Genomic DNA, 22,039 nt, shown 5'->3' with positions numbered 1-22,039 from the left:
CTTCCCGACTATCGTCTGTCTCTCTCACATAACTCTTGCTTTCGCACCCCCAACTCGTATTTCTCTCACATCATTGATCGACTAGCCTCCAGATAGGTTTATACACCCGCACACTTGTGCTTCCACTATCGCATACATGTCTCTCTCGCGCTCCTTGTATCTATGTATATTTTTGTCCCTTCTTGAGACACACCCTCTCAATCGTGCACGCACACACTATCGCCTCGTTTTAAGCTGATACCTCTCGCTCACACACTCTTTGTGTCTTTGTCACACATGCACTCCGTCCTCCTCCTCTCTCCCTCTCTCTCACACACACAACACACACACATGGGCTTTTTGCAACAACTAGCAAGATGCCCATGCGTTGAACGGAACATCAAGATGCATTTGTATGAGTAGTTTATCTTGTGGGAGAAAAGGATGAACGAGGGAAAGCCTTATTTGCAAATGTGGAGAGGGGTCTGGGTATCTTTTTGCAAAATTGCCATACTTTCCTTCCTATCCATCAGATATAAGTCGGACGGCCTCTATTGCAGGATGGCAGGCACACCATCATCACCAACTATGTTTTTTATCTCTAACTAGCAATATGCCCATGCGTTGCACGTAACATCAAGATGCATTTGTATGACTAGTTTATCTTGTGAGAGAAAAGGATGAACGTGGGAAGGCCTTATTTGCAAATGTGGAGAGGTGTGTGGGTACCTTTTTGCAAAATTGCCATAGTTTCCTTCATATCCGTCAGATATAAATCGAGTTGGTGATGATGGTGTGCCTGCCATCCTGCAATATAGGTCGTCCGATTTATATCTGACAGATAGGAAGGAACTATGGTAATTTACCTGCGCTCCTATCCACATTTGCAGATAAGGCCTTCCCTCGTTCATCTTTTTCTCCCACAAGATCTTGATGTTCCGTGCAACGCATGGGCATCTTGCTAGTAAGAATAGAAATTAGAGATATACCACTTCTCGGGTCTTGAAACCAACAACATTCCTCCCTTATCTCATCAAAACCGCCAAAGGAATATATTTTGAGTGAAACATAAGATATTTTTAGCGATACACGTATTTCAAAACTAGACTCTTTTTTCTATCAAATTAGTGAATATGTATTAATCTACTTTGATCGTGTGGCAATGCATTGGCACATTGCTAGTAGTTATTACTACTGTATAATTTTTTGGACACCAGACAAATGGTGGAGTACATATATGAAGAGAAGAGGCGCACGCACGCAGTCGGTCTCTCGTTGTCTCGCACGCATGAGAGTTACGTAAAGGCACCATTAACAAATAACCCTAAAACCTAGGTGCACGATTGCTGCAAGCGCGGGTACTGGGTACGTGATGGAGCGCAACTTTGTAGCAATAGTCAGCTCGCGCGATAATTTGATCCGTAGGAGTTGATGTTCGGGACCACAGGTGAACGACCTGGAGGCAGTGGCTCGCCAGTTGCCACAAATCGAGTAGCCACATTTAAAATATCATTCTTTCAGCGGGGTGAGAGTTCTGATTTTCAAGGGCGCGTTATAAGTACTTAAGTAGTTTTTAGAATGATTGGTATGGAGCGAAAATGGAATTCATAACTACTACCTCCTTGGCGTATGGTTGTATGGGTTTATGTTGCGAGATGTTGAACCTGGTAGTTCTAGGGCAAATACTATGGTTTAGATGTTGGTTTTCAGTAATGAAAATCGAAAGGGGGAAACCCTTCTTTGATAAAAAAAAACTACTACCTCCATCTTGGTTTACTTGTCCCCATCGTATTTTGGGTCAAAGTTTGTCCATGAATTTGACTTGTAAAATGTGAATGGAAACCGAGATTTTGTTATACCCAAACAAAAAAGGACTGGAGGGAGTGATTGCTCTAACACGGACGTTGTAAGTGCATCTAGTGCCACCCCTAGTTGGTTTTGGAGTATTGACGACAAACCTGGTTGAGGGACTAATGTGTTTCTGAGAATTGCAGGATAACACAGGTAGAAGTCCCTCATTGATTCGGTTTTCCTACCAAAGATGACCCCTAAAAATGTATGAAGACATTGAAGTCAAAGGTGGTATGTGAAGACATTCACATTGAAGACTATGACAAGAGAAGACATCGCGTGAAGACTATGGAGCGCGAAGACTTAGTTGTTTCGTCGTTCTTTTTCGCCTTTGTTCAGTCATAGGAACCACCGTACTGTTAAGTGGGGTCCTAGTGAACCAGTCAGAATGACTGAAGTGATGCTTAACCAAAATCCTATGTCTTCGAGCAAAGACAATGATAGCAAATCTTATCCAGAGCTGGATAAGTCAGCTTTGCTTGTATCCCAAGTAAAGTTGTCGTGTGTGTTTGAAATATGACCGTTGGAACACGTGTCAATTCCTTTGTGACCCAGGGTCATTTCGGACAAATCAGGTCGGGTTGCCTAGTGGCTATAAATAGCCCACCCCCTACGCCATAAATTGGTTGGCTGCTCAGAGTTAGTGTACGGCTTTTGTCGTTTGAGAGCAACCCACCTCGAAGCCTTTGAGAGAGAATTCCTTGCGAGGACAAAGCCCTAAACACCCAGAGTCAAAGAGTGTTTAGGCATCACTGAAGTCTTCCTGTCTGTGTGATCTGAAGACTTATTGCACTTGAGGACTGTGAATCCTCCAGCCGGTTAGGCGTCGCGTTCTGAGCATCCAAGAGTCATTGTGGATCGCCGGTGAACGAAGTCTGTGAAGGTTTGGAAGTCTACCTTGAAGACTTACCAGAGTGATTGGGCGAGGACTGGGTGTCCTTAGCTCAAGGGGAATAAGGTGAAGACGCGGTCTACTGAGTTAAATCTCATCCTCCCTAACCAGAAGTACAGTTGTCACAGCAACTGGAACTGGTCCAACAAATCGTTGTCTTCAACGAGCCACTGGTTCTATTCTTCCCATCTCTTTATTTGCAGATTGGTCCTTGTGAAGTCATTGCCTGTTTGCATTATCTATTTGTCTTCACTGTGTGACTGCTTGTTTAGTTTGGCTTCATACTATCTTCCATCCTGATCTATACTGCCTAGCTGCTATTATCTTTGTGCTTTCATCTCATTGAATACTTGACTATGGCTTGCTTAGTGTAGTCTACCTTTTGCTGCATGGTAATATGTTTGTTTCTATCATTTGTCTTCGAAACTTCCATGTTTTGAAGACTTTCATAAAATCGCCTATTCACCCCCCCTCTAGTCGATCACTAGCACTTTCAATTGGTATCAGAGCAAGGTACTCCCTTGTTCTGTGTGATTCGGTCTAACCACCTGGAGTTTTAGCTATGTCGACTGCAGGGATAATCAAAGTCTCCGATGCGTTCCCAATCTTCAATGGAACTGAATATCCCTACTGGAAGAATAAGATGCACATGCATCTGGAAGCCATTGAGGTCGACCTCTGGTATGTCGTCAAGAATGGTGTTCCCAAGGCTGGTGAAGGTGTCACCGCTGCTGATGTCAAGAAGTTCGTTCAACTGGATTCCACTGCCAAGAACATCATATGTGGTCATCTGACCAAAGGACAGTATGGCCGTGTGAGTGCTCTGGAAACATCCAAGCTAGTCTGGGACTGGCTCTCCAAGGTCAACGAAGGCGTCTCAACCCAGAGATATCAAAGAATCAGTGTCCTTCGCAACCTCTTCAACCGCTTCAAGAGAAACGACAATGAGAATGTTCAGGTCACGTTTGATCGACTCACTGACATCACAAATGAGCTTCAAGCCCTCGGCGCTACTGAGATTACCAAGCATGAAGTCGTCAAGACACTCCTGAGATCACTTGACAGCTCATTTGACACCCTAGCCCTGATGATTCAAGAACGCCCTGACTTCAAGAGACTCAACCCGTCTGACATACTTGAAAGGCTCAACACACATGAGTTTCAGCTTTCTGAGAAAAGAGACATCTACGGTCCCAACTATGGGCGAACTCGTGCTTTGAAGGCAAAAGCTATTTCCTCATCTGAAGAAGAATCTGATTGCAGTTCTGATGATCCTGAAGACATTGGAAAGGAGCTTGCTATGCTTGTGAAGAAGTTCCAGAAATTCACCAAGAAGAAAGGCTTCAGAAAGTCCTCACGATCTAGCTCAAGGAATGATGAAGCTTCTGCTCATGACTACAAGAAGAGAACATGCCACAAGTGCAAGAAACCCGGCCACTATATCTCTGAGTGTCCGCAATGGGACAATGAGAACAACAAGAAGAAGAAGAGCAAGGAATATGATTATAACGACAAGAAAAAGAAGAAATACTCAAAGTCTTCTTCCAAGTCTTCATCAAAGTCAGCTCATCTGGCAAGGCTCGTGCGTTTGTTGGCAAGGAAATGGATTCAGAGGAGGAGTCTGCTGTGACACTCCAAAATTTTAATTAGGTCTTTATCAAAAACCTTGTGGTTTTCTTTGAAAAGAGGCCTTTTAAATTATTTTTTCAGAAAACCTTCCTCTTAAAAACTTCCTTTGCTTGGGCAAGGATTTTATTTTTTGAACTTTGGTGTTTGATCTTTTGAAACCTCTTCTCTGTTGGTTCCCTCTGAAATTCATTTTTGGAGTTTAATCTTTTTCTTTTAAAAAGAAACTCTATGAAAAACTTGGGATTTTCATATCTTGGAACCACCCATGACTTGGTATTTTTGCCATGTGGTAAAACCCCTCCAAAACCTCCCCTAAACCTTGTGATGAACCTAAGTTCTCTGTCCCAACTAATCCAAACAAGTTTTGGATTTTATTCTAATTATTTTTCCTCTCAGATCAATTCTGAAAATTATTTGGAGCCTGAGTGATTTTCAAAGCAAGTACCCTATTGCATTTGAGTTTTGACCTCAAACCAACTCTCCTGGATAGTCCTTTGTACCCACAACCCAGAACCATCTTGATCCACTCCTCCTCTTTTCAAATTTTTCAAAATTCAGTCTCTGCAAGTTTGGACCAGATTTGCCAGATTTTATGAAATTCATATCTACACTGCTCCAAAAATTCCACCAAAATTTAGGAAGCCTACTGGAGCAATGAGTAGCCACTCCACCAAAAATCAGCTCAAGGAAAAATCACCAGAGGCCAAATTCATTCTGTCGAACACCTTGCAGGCACTGTTGCTGTTCAAAATTCAGAAAATTCAGTTTCAGTGTCGTTTTCGTCCGTCAGTTTCTATCACGCGTAGACAGTGCGCTTGGCTCGATGCTAGTAGCCCCTCCCTCTTGTCCGGAGCTTCACACGCGTGCGTGGAGCCTTCCTGGCGTCGGTGGCGCGCTGGCCCGCCCTCGCCGGCGTCTTCTGCGGCGTCGGGACCTCCCGTGGCGGCCGACAGAAGGCACACCACGGCAGAACGCCGTTCAGCGCCGCCCAAAGCCCCTTGGCTCTCCGCGTGTCCCTGCCATGCCAGCGCACGCCCGTGGCACCGTCGCCGTGGCCCGGCAAGCACGGAACGTGCTCCCTGCCGCCGACGGGCCGCGCAACCCCCGTTCCGTCGAGCTCAACCATAGCACCAAACCCCGGCCCGTTTAGCGCCTAAATGGGACCGGTGGACCTCAACGGCAATGCCCAAGCCCCTAATCCCCCTTCACATCCACGGCACCGCCGTAATCACTCGCCGGAGATCCCCGTTCACGGCAACCGCCTCGGGCCGCCTATAAAAAGGGCCCCCGAGCTCACCCTCGTGCACGCATCATCCCCACTCCTCACCAACGCCACGCCAGGCCACTAGGGGGACCCCGAGGAGGTGTCCTCCCCCAACTCTGGCCACCCCGATCCGCCTCGGCCTCCACCACGATTCGCTCCGGTGAGGCCATCTCCGGCGCCAAAACCCCGTCCGTTACCCCCTCTAGCTACCAGGAACATAACCCCCTCTTCAATTTGACCTCTGCAGCCCTCTCTGACGAGTCCCTCGACCACCCGAGCCGCCGTCCGCCGGAGCAAAGCTCGCCGTCGACGTGGTACTCGCCGGCGACCACCACCACCACCATCTGACGCGGAATGGTGCCCTGAGCATGGAGGTACCCTCCGATCCCCCTGCCTCGCCGTGGATCGCCACCGGCGACCACCGCGGCTCTCGGGCGCTGACGAGCTTCGTTCCCCCCTTTTTTTTAAGTTCAAACCTGACAGGTGGGACCCCATCGTCAGCCTCTCTGCTCTCTCTATTAAAACGTTTTCTGGAAGCGCCTTCGGGCAAAGTACGTTTTCCCTTTGGGCTGGCGTAGTTTCTGCCGAAGCGTTTCTGTTTTTATAAGCTAGCCCCTGGAAACTTTCTGTTTCATTACAGATGAGTCCCTGGGCAAAAACCCTTATAACTTTTAAACAGAAAAGTATTTTTGATTGATTCTTTTTCTGTTCTCTTTAAAATTTTGTCTAGTTTTTTATCAGATTTATTTGAAAAATATTTGAAATACTTTCTGTGCACTCCTTGGTATTTACGATAGCGCATATTTTTTTTTCTCTATACCGTAGATACCGAAGGAGGTGGCGGAGCCGCGAACTTCACCGAGCTAGGCTCCGACTACTCTGAACCAGGCAAGCATGTTTGAACTTTTGATATGATGAGTGTCTTGGCATGTTTTGCATTTAGTTAGTTTCATGGCATGCTGAGAAGCATATCGATGAACGTTATTTTATGTGACAATGAGGTAAGTGAGTTCGATGATCCATATGTGAATGGATGTGAGGATGAATGGCCATGTGTTGGCATGAGTATGGGTGAGATGGCAGTGTCGTAGCATGCCAGTCTTACGCCAGACTATGTGACTTCAGTGTCAAACCGTATCGGTCCAGTTCCTCTCATTTCCTTCCCCGTACTACCACATGTTTTCCGCAAGGAATATGGTTTAGTAAGTTGCAAACCGCTTTTCTGGTACACACCAAAAGGAGAGGCCGTGATGATGGTTCCATGGCCCTGGATTAAAGCCAGTTATCCGGTCAGGGGGCATGGGTGTTTCCGGTTGGGCCCGAGAGGGGGGCACCCCTTAGAGCGCGCGTATATAAATTTGATCCCATGCTATTTGAGATTGTGATCTCCCCGTCTCAAAAGTTTTTCTTGGACGATGTCTAGGGTGATTCCTAGCATCGAGAGGTAAGATGGGTGTGTACTGGTTAGCTGTGTTTTCTTCCGAAATACCGTAAACGGAACTAGTCCTTCGTGACTACGGAAATCCGTTGGCTGTGGGAAAAATTTTGTACAAACTCTGCAGAGTCATATATTCCTCCAAATCATCTATTCCCTGTCCCAGATCGGTATTATCTTATCCTAATCAAATGTCAGTTTTGATGGCAGAGACTCCGGTGATTCGCTTGAGTGCTAATTCCGGTTAAATGATTATCCCTGTGGATGGACTAACCCATTTATTCTTATGAATTAAATGTTTATTATGAGTATTATTTACCTGTGAATAAAAGCCCTTTCTGCGATGTCACTCAGACGTTCGACTGTGGCATTGTTGTATTTTACTTTTCTTTAAAGCCCTCTCTGTGATGTCGCCCCGACGTCGACTATGGCATTTCTTTTAAAGCCCTTTCTGTGATGTCGCTCCGACGTCCGACTGTGGCATTTCTTTTAAAGCCCTCTCCGTGATGTCGCCCCGACGTCCGACTGTGGTATTTCTTTTAAAAGCCCTTTCTGTGATGTCGCCCCGACGTCCGACTGTGGCATTTCTTTTAAAGCCCTCTCTGTGATGTCGCCCCGACGTCCGACAGTGGCATTTCTTTTCAAGCCCTTTCTGTGATGTCGCCCCGACGTCCGACTGTGGTATTTCTTTTAAAGCCGTTTATGTGGCGTCGCTAAGACGCCCGACTGTGGCATCATTTCCTTTTATTTATTCATTAACCTTTCAAGGCGTCGCTTCAGACACCCGATCGGTATTCATTTATGTCTTGTTGGGATTTCAGGCGGACTACCGCCGTTCCCCTTTTTACTTAACTTGTTATGCTAATTTTTGAATGTACATTGGTGAATTATTCATGACGCATCCATGCATGCATTTGTTATATCTTAGGTCCGAACTGTCTTGCGAGTACTTTCAAAGTACTCACTGGCTTGTTGATTTGGCCAGATGCTGATGAAGGCGATCTCATGGATGAAGAGTTTGATAGCGAGTCCGACACTTAGAGGAGTCCCAGTCAGTCTCGTGCGACCCTGGATTTGGTCACTGTTTTATATCCGCTTCCGCTACCAAATAAATTCATCGAGCCTCACCTCGACGCTCGATGGGATGATAGACTTAGAGTCTTGTATTTCTCTCCCCGCTGTGTTTCTCCACCACCGCCCTATCCTCGAGTCAGTAGTATGCCTCCACACCACTGTCTCATGTCCGCCATTATGTATAATTATCGGCGTGCTTGTAATAATTTGGTTGAGCAACCGTAGTTCGACCCTGTAATATATTTTATGCTACTGGCTTATTGTATCAAGAATTTGTCTACCAGTGAGGAGGATTTCTCTCATACTGGACTCAAAAGATTGGTTTCTCAATAAATATTTTTATTGGAAAACCGGTCGTGACAAGCTTGGTATCAGAGCCAGGCTGACTGTAGGAAGCCACTAGGTGATATCGCTAATTGGTTATTAGTATGATAGAGCTAATTTACATTTTTGCAATTGTAGTCATTTTCTGTCAGTCAGCATAAATTTATGATCTGACCATGCAGAATTTTTGCCTACTTTTGTAGATGGCCGACAACAGCTGCGAGTCTCAGACCTTCGCCAACGTGCCCGATGGGTTCGTCAAGCTTCTTTCTTTCATCGTTCAGGTCGCGATGGGGCCATCTGTGCGCCCAGTCTTCACACTCTGCCAGCACCGAGTCAACGACAGTCTAACCATGCACCAGGCCGCGGTGCAGTTCAAGGGAGGGCGTGGTGAGTTACGCCGCTTCCGGTTCGTGGGAAGAGCCATGCCTACGGAGAGGCATGCTATGCAGATGGTAGCCCGCGAGGTGATAGCTCGTCTCAGGGATGTTCTTCCCGTGATGAAGACTCGTCGTTACCGTTATCTTCCGTGCCATGTGCCTTACACCTATCACTACGCATACTCCTGCCCCAGAGGAGAAAGAGACGAGGCTTTTGAGATGCTCATTGAGTATCTCCGGGCCCTGGAGGCAGCCTTCGACAACCTGGTGGACGACTTCGTAGCTACCCCCATGGACTCAGTTCATGGTTGTGCTGCCAACAGGAGGGAGCTCCTACCCATCGCACCGCCACTGACTTTGGTCTCATCCTCAGCATCTTATACGCCTACTCGTCGCCTGCCTTCTACCGAAGAATTCAACCAAGTCATTGCACCCACTTCAGCGCGCACTGCACCACCATTCGCGCCCACTCATGTACGTGTTGCTCCGCCCCTGGCAACCGCTCCATCCACTCTGCGCAACACTACACGTATGGAGCCCATTAGTGAGGAGGAAGTCGAGTCCCCAACCTCGCTACGCCTCGCCCTCGGCAGGGCAAAGGAGGTCGTCAACATCTCTGCCTGAATACGCCTAGCTGCCATGTAATGTACCGCTTGTAAGATATGTACATAGGTTGTGAGAAGTAGCATGTTTGCGCATCATGTAGGTTCTGGAGAAGTGCACTAGCCTAAATAACATGTCAGGATTATGTATGCATATCCTGAGTGATGTATTGTAGAATTACCGCCCGCGTGTAAGATATGTAATGAGTAGTCCTTCTCCGTGCGCAAGTCGATTTGTTTTTTTAGTAAGCTGAGTTATTTAGTTTTATTTGCCAGCTTTATACATTTATGGATTTGTTTTTGCGACTCTTTCCGCTTTTCTTATGGATCTTACAAATATATCCCCAGAGTGAAAAATGTCTCGTCCTTGGACTCGCTCCATGCCAACTCCATCAGAGGAAAATTATGATGCACAACCCAACAACGAGTTCACTTAGGGACAGTCAAGCCAACAGGGCAGTGAATCGGCACTTTCACAAATGTGCCGCCTTTATGAACAGAGTCAGCAACAACATCGTGAAATGATGAACCAAGTCATCAACATGGGAAATCACCATGGACAGTATCAGCAGCATTCCAAGTTATCTGAGCTACAGAAGACACGTCCTCAAACATTTTCTCACACTGACAAACCCCTTGAAGCCGAGGACTGGCTTCGAGATATGGAGAGAAAATTAATTATTGCAAAATGTTCAGACCCCGAGAAGGTATTATATGCTCCGCACTATCTCACAGGAGCAGCCGCATCGTGGTGGGAGAATTTTCTGCACATGCATCCCAACGAAAATGACATAACCTGGGATGATTTCAAGGAAGGTTTCCGTGGTGCACACATTCCTAAGAGTATTATGAAAATCAAGAAGAGAGAATTCGATGACCTCAAACAAAGGAACATGACGGTGTCAGATTACAACAGTCAATTTACTCTATTATCCCGCTACGCCAATGAAGAGCGTATGACTGAAATCAAGAAGATGGAGAAATTCCTTGACGGTCTGGCGCCCGCGCTTAAATGCCAACTGGTCGTGCACACTTTTCCTGATTTTAAAACACTGGTGGACAAAGCCATTACTCTGGAAAATGAGAGACGCAGTCTGGAAGATATCCGCAAGCGGAAAAGGGACCAGACTAACCATGCTCGCAATCACCGAAGCAAGACAAATTTTCAAAAGGGTGGGACACACAAATTCTCATCCAATGTCTCACGCCCAATCAAGAATTTTCATGCAAGGGACAAGGAATTCACCTATCGCCCCGGCGTTACTTGTTACGCTTGTGGAGAAGAAGGACACTATGCCAAACAGTGCCCCAAGCCAAGGAATTCAACCCCAAAGCCAAACAATGGCGGCAACAATTCCGCGCCCAAGTGAAACAATTTCAATCCCAACAATAACCACAGGAAGGGTCATCTGAACCACGTAACCAAAGAGGAGGCACAAAATGCTCCGGATATCGTACTCGGTACGTTTCCTGTCAACACAATACCTGCAATGGTTTCGTTTGATTCTGGAGCTTCTCACTCTTTCATTTCGAAAAGTTTTGCTTTGCAAAATAATTTTTGATGCTTCCCCTGGAGAAATCCATGACCATCAAGTCCCCTGGGATTCAGCAAGTTACTCAGAATTACTGTCAGAATGTGGTCATTGAGTTCGAAGGATTGGAGTTTCACGCAAATCTTATTGTGTTGGAAAATAAAGGACTGGATGTCATCCTAGGGATGGATTGGCTAACCACCAATAAAGGTTTTATCGACTGTTTCAACAGGACCGTAATTCTCACACACCACCAAGGGAAGACAATAAGAGTATCAGCCAAGGAAGGAAAAATACCCCGGCAACCGAGATTAAATAAGGTGGACGTTTCTGAGCTAAACAAGGTTCCAGTAGTGTGTGAATTTCCAGATGTATTCCTGAAGAGCTACCAGGCATGCCACCAGACCGAGAGATAGAATTCCGCATTGAGCTAGCACCAGGAACCACTCCCATATACAAGAAACCATACAGAATGGCACCATCCGAGTTGATCGAGTTGAAGAAGCAAATAAAGGAATTACTGGAAAAAGGATACATTCAAGCCAGCTCCTCACCTTGGGGATCACCAATTTTATTTGCCAAAAAGAAGGATGGAACGCTGAGATTGTGTATTGACTATCGAGCACTTAACATGGTCACAGTCAAAAACAAATACCCGATGCCAAGGATAAACGATTTGTTTGATCAACTCGCTCAGGCCAAGGTATTCTCAAAAATTGACTTAAGGTCAGGATACCATCAATTGAAGGTACGAACGGAAGATATCCCCAAAACAGCCTTCACCTCCAGATATGGACTGTACGAGTTCACAGTGATGCCATTTGGATTAACTAACGCCCCAGCATATTTTGTTCACCTTATGAACAAAGTATTTATGAAGTTTATGGACAAGTTCGTCGTGGTATTCATCGACGATATACTGGTATACTCCAAGACACCAGAAGAGCATGCAGAACATCTCAGGATTGTGCTAGGAGAGCTAAGAAAACACCAATTGTATGCCAAGTTCAGCAAGTGCGAATTTTGGCTAAGACAAGTAGGCTTTCTAGGCCACGTACTGACCCAAGACGGTATCGCAGTAGACCCAGAGAAAGTCAAGGCCGTACTTGGCTGGAAGTCACCAGCCAGCGTAACAGACATACGGAGTTTCTTGGGAATGGCAGGATATTACCACAGATTTATTGAAGGATTTTCCACCATAGCCAAGCCTATGACACAGTTGCTCAAGAAAGATAAGAAGTTTGAATGGACAGAAGCCTGCGAGAAAAGTTTCCAAGAGCTAAAGCGGAAGTTAACGACAGCACCGGTATTAATTGTACCCGACATACACAAGAATTTTGAAGTATATTGTGACGCGTCCAGAAAGGGTCTCGGATGCGTATTGATGCAGGAAGGCAAGGTTGTCGCCTACGCTTCAAGGCAACTTCGCAAGCATGAGGAAAATTATCCCACTCATGACTTGGAAATGGCAGCAGTTATTCATGCACTCAAGGAATGGAGGCATTTCTTACTTGGGAATCGATGTGAAATATATACGGATCACAAAAGTCTCAAATATATTTTCACACAGCCAGAACTAAACTTACGGCAACGACGTTGGTTGGAGTTAGTAAAGGATTATGATGTTGGTATCCATTACCATCCAGGGATAGCAAATGTAGTGGCCGATGCCCTTAGTCGGAACCCCAGCTCCGACGAAAACAATCTGCACAGCTTGAGGCCCGAATTGCAACAAGAATTTGCCAAGCTCAACTTGATAATGGTAGCAGAAGGCACCATATCAAACTTGGAAATACAACCCAACCTTGTGGAGAAAATTAAAGAAGCTCAGCCCGGTCACACCAGCATCGAAGGCATCAAAAGAAAGTTGAGTATGGGCAAGGCCTCGGAATTCGTAATAGACAATGAAGGAATATTATGGTACGGAGAAAGGCTCTGCGTGCCAAACAGAGAAGACCTTAAGCAGCAAATTTTAGCTGAAGCACACACCACTCCATATTCAATTCACCCTGGAGGAACCAAAATGTATAAGGATATTCAGGAAAGATTTTGGTGGCACGGTATGAAGAGGGACATAGCCACCTTCATTGCATGTTGCGACTCATGTCAACGCATAAAAGATGAGCATCAGAGACCAGCCGGACTACTGCAACCAAACAAAATACCTGAATGGAAATGGTATGAAATAGGAATGGATTTCATTGTCGGACTACCTCGGCCGCTACACGGGAATGATGCCATATGGGTCATCACCGATAGATTAACCAAAGTGGCACACTTTATTCCAGTGAAGACGACCCACACCACTCAAAGGCTTGCTAGGATTTATCTTTCCCGCATAGTTTGTCTGCACGGTGTCCCGAAGACTATAATATCCGACAGAGGCACTCAGTTCGTCTCAAGATTTTGGGAGCATTTACAACAGGCTCTGGGAACCCAACTAGCCTTCAGTACCGCATACCACTGACAGACTGATGGACAGACTGAACGCGTAAACCAAATTTTAGAAGACATGCTGAGAGCATGTGTCCTCACATATGGAACCAGTTGGGAAGAAAGCCTGCCATACGCCGAGTTCGCGTATAACAATAGCTACCAGGCCAGCCTACAAATGGCACCATTTGAGGCTTTATACGGACGAAGGTGTCATACCCCGTTAAATTGGTCAGAGACTGGAGACAGCCGCATCTTCGGACCAGACATGCTCAGAGAAGCCGAGGAAAAGGTCAGGCTAATCAGAGACCGACTTAAGACCGCTCAGAGTCGACAGAAAAGTTATTATGATCAGAAACATCATAGGGTCAGCTTCGAACCCGGTGAGTTTGTATACCTGAGAGTATCCCCTATGAAAGGACTGCAACGGTTTAAGATTAAAGGAAAGTTAGCACCAAGATTCATTGGACCATTCTGCATAGTGGCACGAAGAGGCACTGTAGCCTACCAGCTAGACTTACCCGAAGACTTATCCGACATTCACGACGTGTTCCACGTCTCTCAATTAAGGAAGTGCGTAAGCAACCCAGAGAAACAAGTATCCCTTGAAAAGATTGACATGCAGCCAGACCTCACTTATCGGGAACGTCCCGTAAGAATATTAGAGGAGTCTGAAAGGAGGACCTGACAGAAGACCATCAAGTTTTTCAAAGTCCAGTGGAGCAATCACACCGACAGTGAAGCAACTTGGGAAAGCGAGGATTTTCTTCGGACAGAGCATCCACACTTATTTAAGGATCAGTTGGAATCTCGGGGACGAGATTTTTCCTAAGGGGGTAGGTGTTGTGACACTCCAAAATTTTAATTTGGTTTTTATCAAAAACCTTGTGGTTTTCTTTGAAAAGAGGCCTTTTAAATTTTTTTCTTCAGAAAACCTTCCTCTTAAAAACTTCCTTTGCTTGGGCAAGGATTTTATTTTTTGAACTTTGGTGTTTGATCTTTTGAAACCTCTTCTCTGTTGGTTCCCTCATAAATTCATTTTTGGAGTTTAATCTTTTTCTTTTAAAAAGAAACTCTATGAAAAACTTGGGATTTTCATATCTTGGAACCACCCATGACTTGGTATTTTTTCCATGTGGTAAAACCCCTCCAAAACCTCCCCTACACCTTGTGATCAACCTAAGTTCTCTGTCCCAACTAATCCAAACAAGTTTTGGATTTTATTCTAATTATTTTTCCTCTCAAATCAATTCTGAAAATTATTTGGAGCCTGAGTGATTTTCAAAGCAAGTACCCTATTGCATTTGAGTTTTGACCTCAAACCAACTCTCCTGGATAGTCCTTTGTACCACAACCCAGAACCATCTTGATCCACTCCTCCTCTTTTCAAATTTTTCAAAATTCAGTCTCTGCAAGTTTGGACCAGATTTGCCAGATTTGATGAAATTCATATCTACACTGCTCCAAAAATTCCACCAAAATTCAGGAAGCCTACTGGAGCAATGAGTAGCCACTCCACCAAAAATCAGCTCAAGGAAAAATCACCAGAGGCCAAATTCATTCTGTCGAACACCTTGCAGGCACTGTTGCTGTTCAAAATTCAGAAAATTCAGTTTCAGTGTTGTTTTCGTCCGTCAGTTTCTATGACGCGTAGACAGTGCGCTTGGCTCGATGCTAGTAACCCCTCCCTCTTGTCTGGAGCTTCACACGCGTGCGTGGAGCCTTCCTGGCGTCGGTGGCGCGCTGGCCCGCCCTCGCCGGCGTCTTCTGCGGCGTCGGGACCTCCCGTGGCGGCCGACAGAAGGCACACCACGGCAGAACGCCGTTTAGCGCCGCCCAAAGCCCCTTGGCTCTCCGCGTGTCCCTGCCGTGCCAGCGCACGCCCGTGGCACCGTCGCCGTGGCCCGGCAAGCACGGAACGTGCTCCCTGCCGCCGACGGGCCGCGCCACCCCTGTTCCGTCGAGCTCACCCATAGCACCAAACCCCGGCCCGTTTAGCGCCTAAATGGGACCGGTGGACCTCAACGGCAATGCCCAAGCCCCTAATCCCCCTTCACATCCACGGCACCGCCGTAATCACTCGCCGGAGATCCCCGTTCACGGCAACCGCCTCGGGCCGCCTATAAAAAGGGCCCCCGAGCTCACCCTCGTGCACGCATCATCCCCACTCCTCACCAACGCCACGCCAGGCCACTAGGGGGACCCCGAGGAGGTCTCCTCCCCCAACTCCGGCCGCCCCGATCCGCCTCGGCCTCCACCACGATTCGCTCCGGTGAGGCCATCTCCGGAGCCCAAACCCCGTCTGTTACCCCCTCTAGCTACCAGGAACATAACCCCCTCTTCAATTTGACCTCTGCAGCCCTCTCCGACGAGTCCCTCGACCACCCGAGCCGCCGTCCGCCGGAGCAAAGCTCGCCGTTGACGTGGTACTCGCCGGCGACCACCACCACCACCATCCGACGCGGAATGGCGCCTTGAGCATGGAGGTACCCTCCGATCCCCCTGCCTTGCCGTGGATCGCCGCCGGCGACCACCGCGGCTCTCGGGCGCCGACGAGCTTCGTTCCCCCTTTTTTTTGAAGTTCAAACCTGACAGGTGGGACCCCACCGTCAGCCTCTCTGCTCTCTCTATTGAAACATTTTCTGGAAGCGCCTTCGGGCAAAGTACGTTTTCCCTTTGGGCTGGCGTAGTTTCTGCCGAAGTGTTTCTGTTTTTATAAGCTAGCCCCTGGAAACTTTCTGTTTCATTACAGATGAGTCCCTGGGCAAAAACCCTTATAACTTTTAAACAGAAAAGTATTTTTGATTGATTGTTTTTCTGTTCTCTTTAAAATTTTGTCTAGTTTTTTATCAGATTTATTTGAAAAATATTTGAAATACTTTCTGTGCACTCCTTGGTATTTATGATAGCGCATATATTTTTTTCTCTATACCGTAGATACCGAAGGAGGTGACGGAGCCGCGAACTTCACCGAGCTAGGCTCCGACTACTCTGAACCAGGCAAGCATGTTTGAACTTTTGATATGATGAGTGTTTTGGCATGTTTTGCATTTAGTTAGTTTCATGGCATGCTGAGAAGCATATCGATGAACGTTATTTTATGTGACAATGAGGTAAGTGAGTTCGATGATCCATATGTGAATGGATGTGAGGATGAATGGCCATGTGTTGGCATGAGTATGGGTGAGATGGCAGTGTCGTAGCATGCCAGTCTTATGCCAGACTATGTGACTTCAGTGTCAAACCGTATCGGTCCAGTTCCTCTCATTTCCTTCCCCGTACTACCACATGTTTTCCGCAAGGAATATGGTTTAGCAAGTTGCAAACCGCTTTTCTGGTACACACCAAAAGGAGAGGCCGTGATGATGGTTCCATGGCCCTGGATTAAAGCCAGTCATCCGGTCAGGGGGCATGGGTGTTTCCGGTTGGGACCGAGAGGGGGGCACCCCTTAGAGCGCGCGTATATAAATTTGATCCCATGCTATTCGAGATTGTGATCTCCCCGTCTCAAAAGTTTTTCTTGGACGATGTCTAGGGTGATTCCTAGAATCGAGAGGTAAGATGGGTGTGTACTGGTTAGCTGTGTTTTCTTCCGAAATACCATAAACGAAACTAGTCCTTCGTGACTACAGAAATCCGTTGGCTGTGGGAAAATTTTTGTACAAACTCTGCAGAGTCATATATTCCTACAAATCATCTATTCCCTGTCCCAGATCGATATTATCTTATCCTAATCAAATGTCAGTTTTGATGGCAGAGACTCCGGTGATTCGCTTGAGTGCTAATTCCGGTTAAATGATTATCCCTGTGGATGGACTAACCCATTTATTCTTATGAATTAAATGTTTATTATGAGTATTACTTACCTGTGAATAAAAGCCCTTTCTGCGATGTCGCTCAGACGTCCGACTGTGGCATTGTTGTATTTTACTTTTCTTTAAAGCCCTCTCTGTGATGTCGCCCCGACGTCCGACTGTGGCATTTCTTTTAAAGCCCTTTCTGTGATGTCGCCCCGATGTCCGACTGTGGCATTTCTTTTAAAGCCCTCTCTGTGATGTCGCCCCGACGTCCGACTGTGGTATTTCTTTTAAAAGCCCTTTCTGTGATGTCGCCCCGACGTCCGACTGTGGCATTTCTTTTAAAGCCCTCTCTGTGATGTCGCCCCGATGTCCGACTGTGGCATTTCTTTTCAAGCCCTTTCTGTGATGTCGCCCCGATGTCCGACTGTGGTATTTCTTTTAAAGCCCTTTATGTGGCGTCGCTAAGACGCCCGACTGTGGCATGATTTCCTTTTATTTATTCATTAACCTTTCGAGGCGTCGCTTCAGACACCCGATCGGTATTCATTTATGTCTTGTTGGGATTTCAGGCGGACTACCGCCGTTCCCCTTTTTACTTACCTTGTTATGCTAATTTTTGAATGTACATTGGTGAATTATTCATGACGCATCCATGCATGCATTTGTTATATCTTAGGTCCGAACTGTCTTGCGAGTACTTTCAAAGTACTCACTGGCTTGTTGATTTGGCCAGATGCTGATGAAGGCGATCTCATGGATGAAGAGTTTGATAGCGAGTCCGACACTTAGAGGAGTCCCAGTCAGTCTCGTGCGACCCTGGATTTGGTCACTATTTTATATCCGCTTCCGCTACCAAATAAATTCATCGAGCCTCACCTCGACGCTCGATGGGATGATAGACTTAGAGTCTTGTATTTCTCTCCCCACTGTGTTTCTCCACCACCGCCCTATCCTCGAGTCAGTAGTATGCCTCCACACCACTGTCTCATGTCCGCCATTATGTATAATTATCGGCGTGCTTGTAATAATTTGGTTGAGCAACCGTAGTTCGACCCTGTAATATATTTTATGCTATTGGCTTATTGTATCAAGAATTTGTCTACCAGTGAGGAGGATTTCTCTCATACTGGACTCAAAAGATTGGTTTCTCAATAAATATTTTTATTGGAAAACCGGTCGTGACATCTACTTCTGAGGAGGAGTCCGATTCTGGCATTGCAAGTCTGGCTACATCCTACGTTGCCAAGTCCATCTTCTACATTGAAGACAATGACTTCCTCACCGACGCCGATGCTAATAACCAGGACACCTCCGCTCCCACCTACTGCTTCATGGCACGCGGTGCCAAGGTAAACTCACGCACTACTCACTATCAAACATCCAGTGAAGATGACTCTGAGTGTGGTTCCAAACCCAGCTACAAAACACTTGCTAAAATTGCAACTGAATAACAGAAAGCTATGGAACATATTCAAAAATTGTTAGACAAAAGAGATGACCTGTTAGACGCTGAAATGACTTGATCTCAGTCCTTAATTGAAGACATAAAAAATCTTCATGTTAAGTATGAGGAACTTGAAAGTCATCATGAAACACTCTCAACAACTCATGAAAAGCTTTCCTATGATTATCTTCAAAGGAAGCAAGATCTTGAGAAATTGAGAGCGGCTCATGAAGATCTTCAAAAGGAAAATGAGTCACTTCGCGCCAAACAGATCAGTCCTGCTCAGGAAGGATTTGAACCACCATGTCTTAAATGCATTGAGCATGATAACGCTACTTCTGTTGCTGGATGTTCTACTGCTGCTACTATTGCAATATCTTCAACTGTTGAGCTGGTAACTAACCCCTCTGCTGAGGATGCCACTACTATTGCTGATGAAAATGCTAGGTTGAAGACATTGCTTGAAACAGGGATGTACAAAAGTCTCAAAGGGCATCAGACACTATGTGATGTCCTCAAAAGGCAGATCCTGAACCGAAACCCTAGGAAAGAGGGTGTTGGGTTCGAAAGGAAAATGAATGCTAATGGCTCTGACTGGAAATCTGAGCAGTACCCCAAAACCACATGGGTTGCTGCAAAGGAACCTTCAGTGGATCCATCCACCCTATCTGGCTTCACTTGTGCTAATCCCATTATCATTGATGAATCCTTTGATGCAAACTATAAACTGTTTAAGAATCAGAATGGTGAAGTGTTTGCCAGGTATATTGGTACTAACTGCAGGTATGGGCCACCTATGAAGAAAGTCTTGGTGCCGAAAAAGTGTCTGGAAAATCTTCATGTGTATGTCGTCATGACACCACAAGTGAAGAAGACAAACCCCAGACCGCGGGCTTCATATGGTCCAAAGGCTTCATACAGACAGAGGACTCACCTGAGTCGCACTAACGCAAATGTTTTGCAGGGAAACCATACTCAGGCCTATGAATATGAGCGTGTTTCATCAAACCGCCATGTTCATAAGACCAAGAACTACTCTGTTTATTCTTATGAGTACTATTGCCCTCCTGCAAGACTATTTGCTAGGGCTTCAAAGCCAAAGTTCTTAGATGCTGCACTTAGACTCATTGCTTCGAAGCCACCCTTGAAGATGTGGGTGGCTAAGAAAGCTTAACTCTCTTTTGCAGTGAAGGGTCTCCAGCCGAAAATCAAATTCATCTGAAGCTATTGCTGGGGACCTTAAACATCTTGTAGGGTGCAAGATAAAATGCCAAAATGGTCTTATTATGTATTTTGTTCCTGAGTCGCTTGCTACTTGCCCTATCAGACCTAACCTCGATCTAAGCTTTCATAATCCACTTGCTCGTCAAATGTTTATGCTTCAAAATTCTCTTCGTGAAGCCTATCCCCCTAACTGCACTGTAGGGTATGACACCAGCTGCTTCAGAATGGATTATTGATAGTGGATGTACTAATCACATGACTAGCAAGCGAAGTCTTCTCATGGACTCAACTTTACGTCCATCTGACAAGAGTCACATCACATTTGCTGATACTATTAAAAGCAAGGTATTGGGTCTAGGTAGAGTTGCAATCTCAAGGGATCAACACATGGATAAAGTGATGCTTGTTGAATCCCTTGGTTTCAACTTAATGTCTATCTCAATGCTTTGCGATTTAAACATGATTGTGATATTTGGAAATATCGTTGCCTTGTTCTAATGGAATCTGACAAGTCTCTAGTATTTGAAGGGTATCGGAAAGATGATTTGTACGTGGTAGATTTCTCAGCAGGACCACAACTTGCCGTATGTCTTCTAGCAAAAGCTTCAGAATGCTGGCTCTGGCATCGGAGGCTAGGGCATGCTGGCATGAGGAACTTGCACACTCTTGCAAAGAAGAAGCATGTCATAGGCATCGAGGGCGTCAAGTTCAAGAAGGATCACTTATGCGGTGCCTATGAAGCTGGAAAGATAATGAGGGCCAAGCATCCCTCGAAGACAATCATGACAACGACTCAACCCTTCGAACTGCTACACATGGACCTCTTCGGTCCCACTCACTACTCAACTCTTACTACTACTGCTTGTCTCTATGGCTTCATCGTTGTTGATGATTATTCAAGATATACATGGGTGCATATAATCCTCTACAAGACTGAAGTGCAGGATGTCTTCAGACGCTTCGCCAATCGAGCCATGAACAACTATGGCATCAAGATCAAGCACATCAGAAGTGACAATGGCACTGAACTCAAGAACACTGGCCTCGACACTTATCTTGATACTTTGGGCATCACTCATGAGTTCTCAGCTCCGTACACGCCGCAGCAGAATGGCATCGTGGAACGCAACAACATAACACTTATTGAGATGCCCGGACAATGCTCGATGAATACAAGACTCCAAGAAAGTTCTGGCCTGAAGCCATAGATACTGCATGCCATATCATCAACCGTGTTTATCTTCACAAGCTTCTGAACAGAACATCATATGAGCTCCTCACTGGTAAGAAGCCAAATGTCAGTTACTTCAGAGTATTTGGTGCCAGGTGCTGGATCAAGGATCCACATCACACTCCAAAATTTGCACCGAAAGCACATGAAGGTTTTATGCTTGGATACTGAAAGGATTCGCACTATAAAGGGGTTGAAACTATGGATGTGCGGTTCGATGAGACTAACGGCTCGCAAAGAGAGCACCTGCCAAATGTGCTAGATGAAGTTCCATCCAGTGAATCCATCAAGCTTATGGGAACTGGAGAAATCATACCGTCTGAAGCTAAGCCTGAAGAGGAACTCATCATCTCTACACCTGATCAACCTGAAGACAATGCTCAGCCTGAAGGCAATCCTTCTAACGATGACAATGATCAGCAAGAGCAAAATCTTCGTCCTATTCATCCTCGTGTTGCAAATGAAGTACAGATTGAGAAAATAATTGATAGCATCAATGCACCTGGTCCACTCACTCGTTCAAGGGCAACACAACTAGCAAATTTCTGTGGACACTTCGCATTCGTCTCAATATCTGAACCCAAGAAAGTTGATGAAGCCTTCATGGAGCCTAAATGGATTCAAGCAATGCAAGAAGAGCTTCAACAATTTGAGCTGAATAATGTATGGGAACTAGTCAAGCGTCCTGATCCTCGTAAGGACAATATCATAGGCACTAAATGGATATATCGCAACAAGCAAGATGAGCATGGTCAAGTTATCAGAAACAAAGCTCGTCTCGTTGCTCAAGGATACACTCAAGTTGGAGGAATTGACTTCGATGAAACATTTGCTCATGTGGCTAGCCTTGAAGCTATACGCATACTGCTGGCCTATGCAAATCATCATAACATTCTTCTGTATCAAATGGATGTGAAGAGCGCTTTTCTCAATGGCAAGATTGAA

The sequence above is a fragment of the Triticum aestivum genome, chromosome 5A, assembly GCF_018294505.1.
Source record: "Triticum aestivum cultivar Chinese Spring chromosome 5A, IWGSC CS RefSeq v2.1, whole genome shotgun sequence".
In the NCBI taxonomy this organism is placed as follows: Eukaryota; Viridiplantae; Streptophyta; class Magnoliopsida; order Poales; family Poaceae; genus Triticum; species Triticum aestivum.
Note: the sequence above shows the minus strand (reverse complement) of the source record.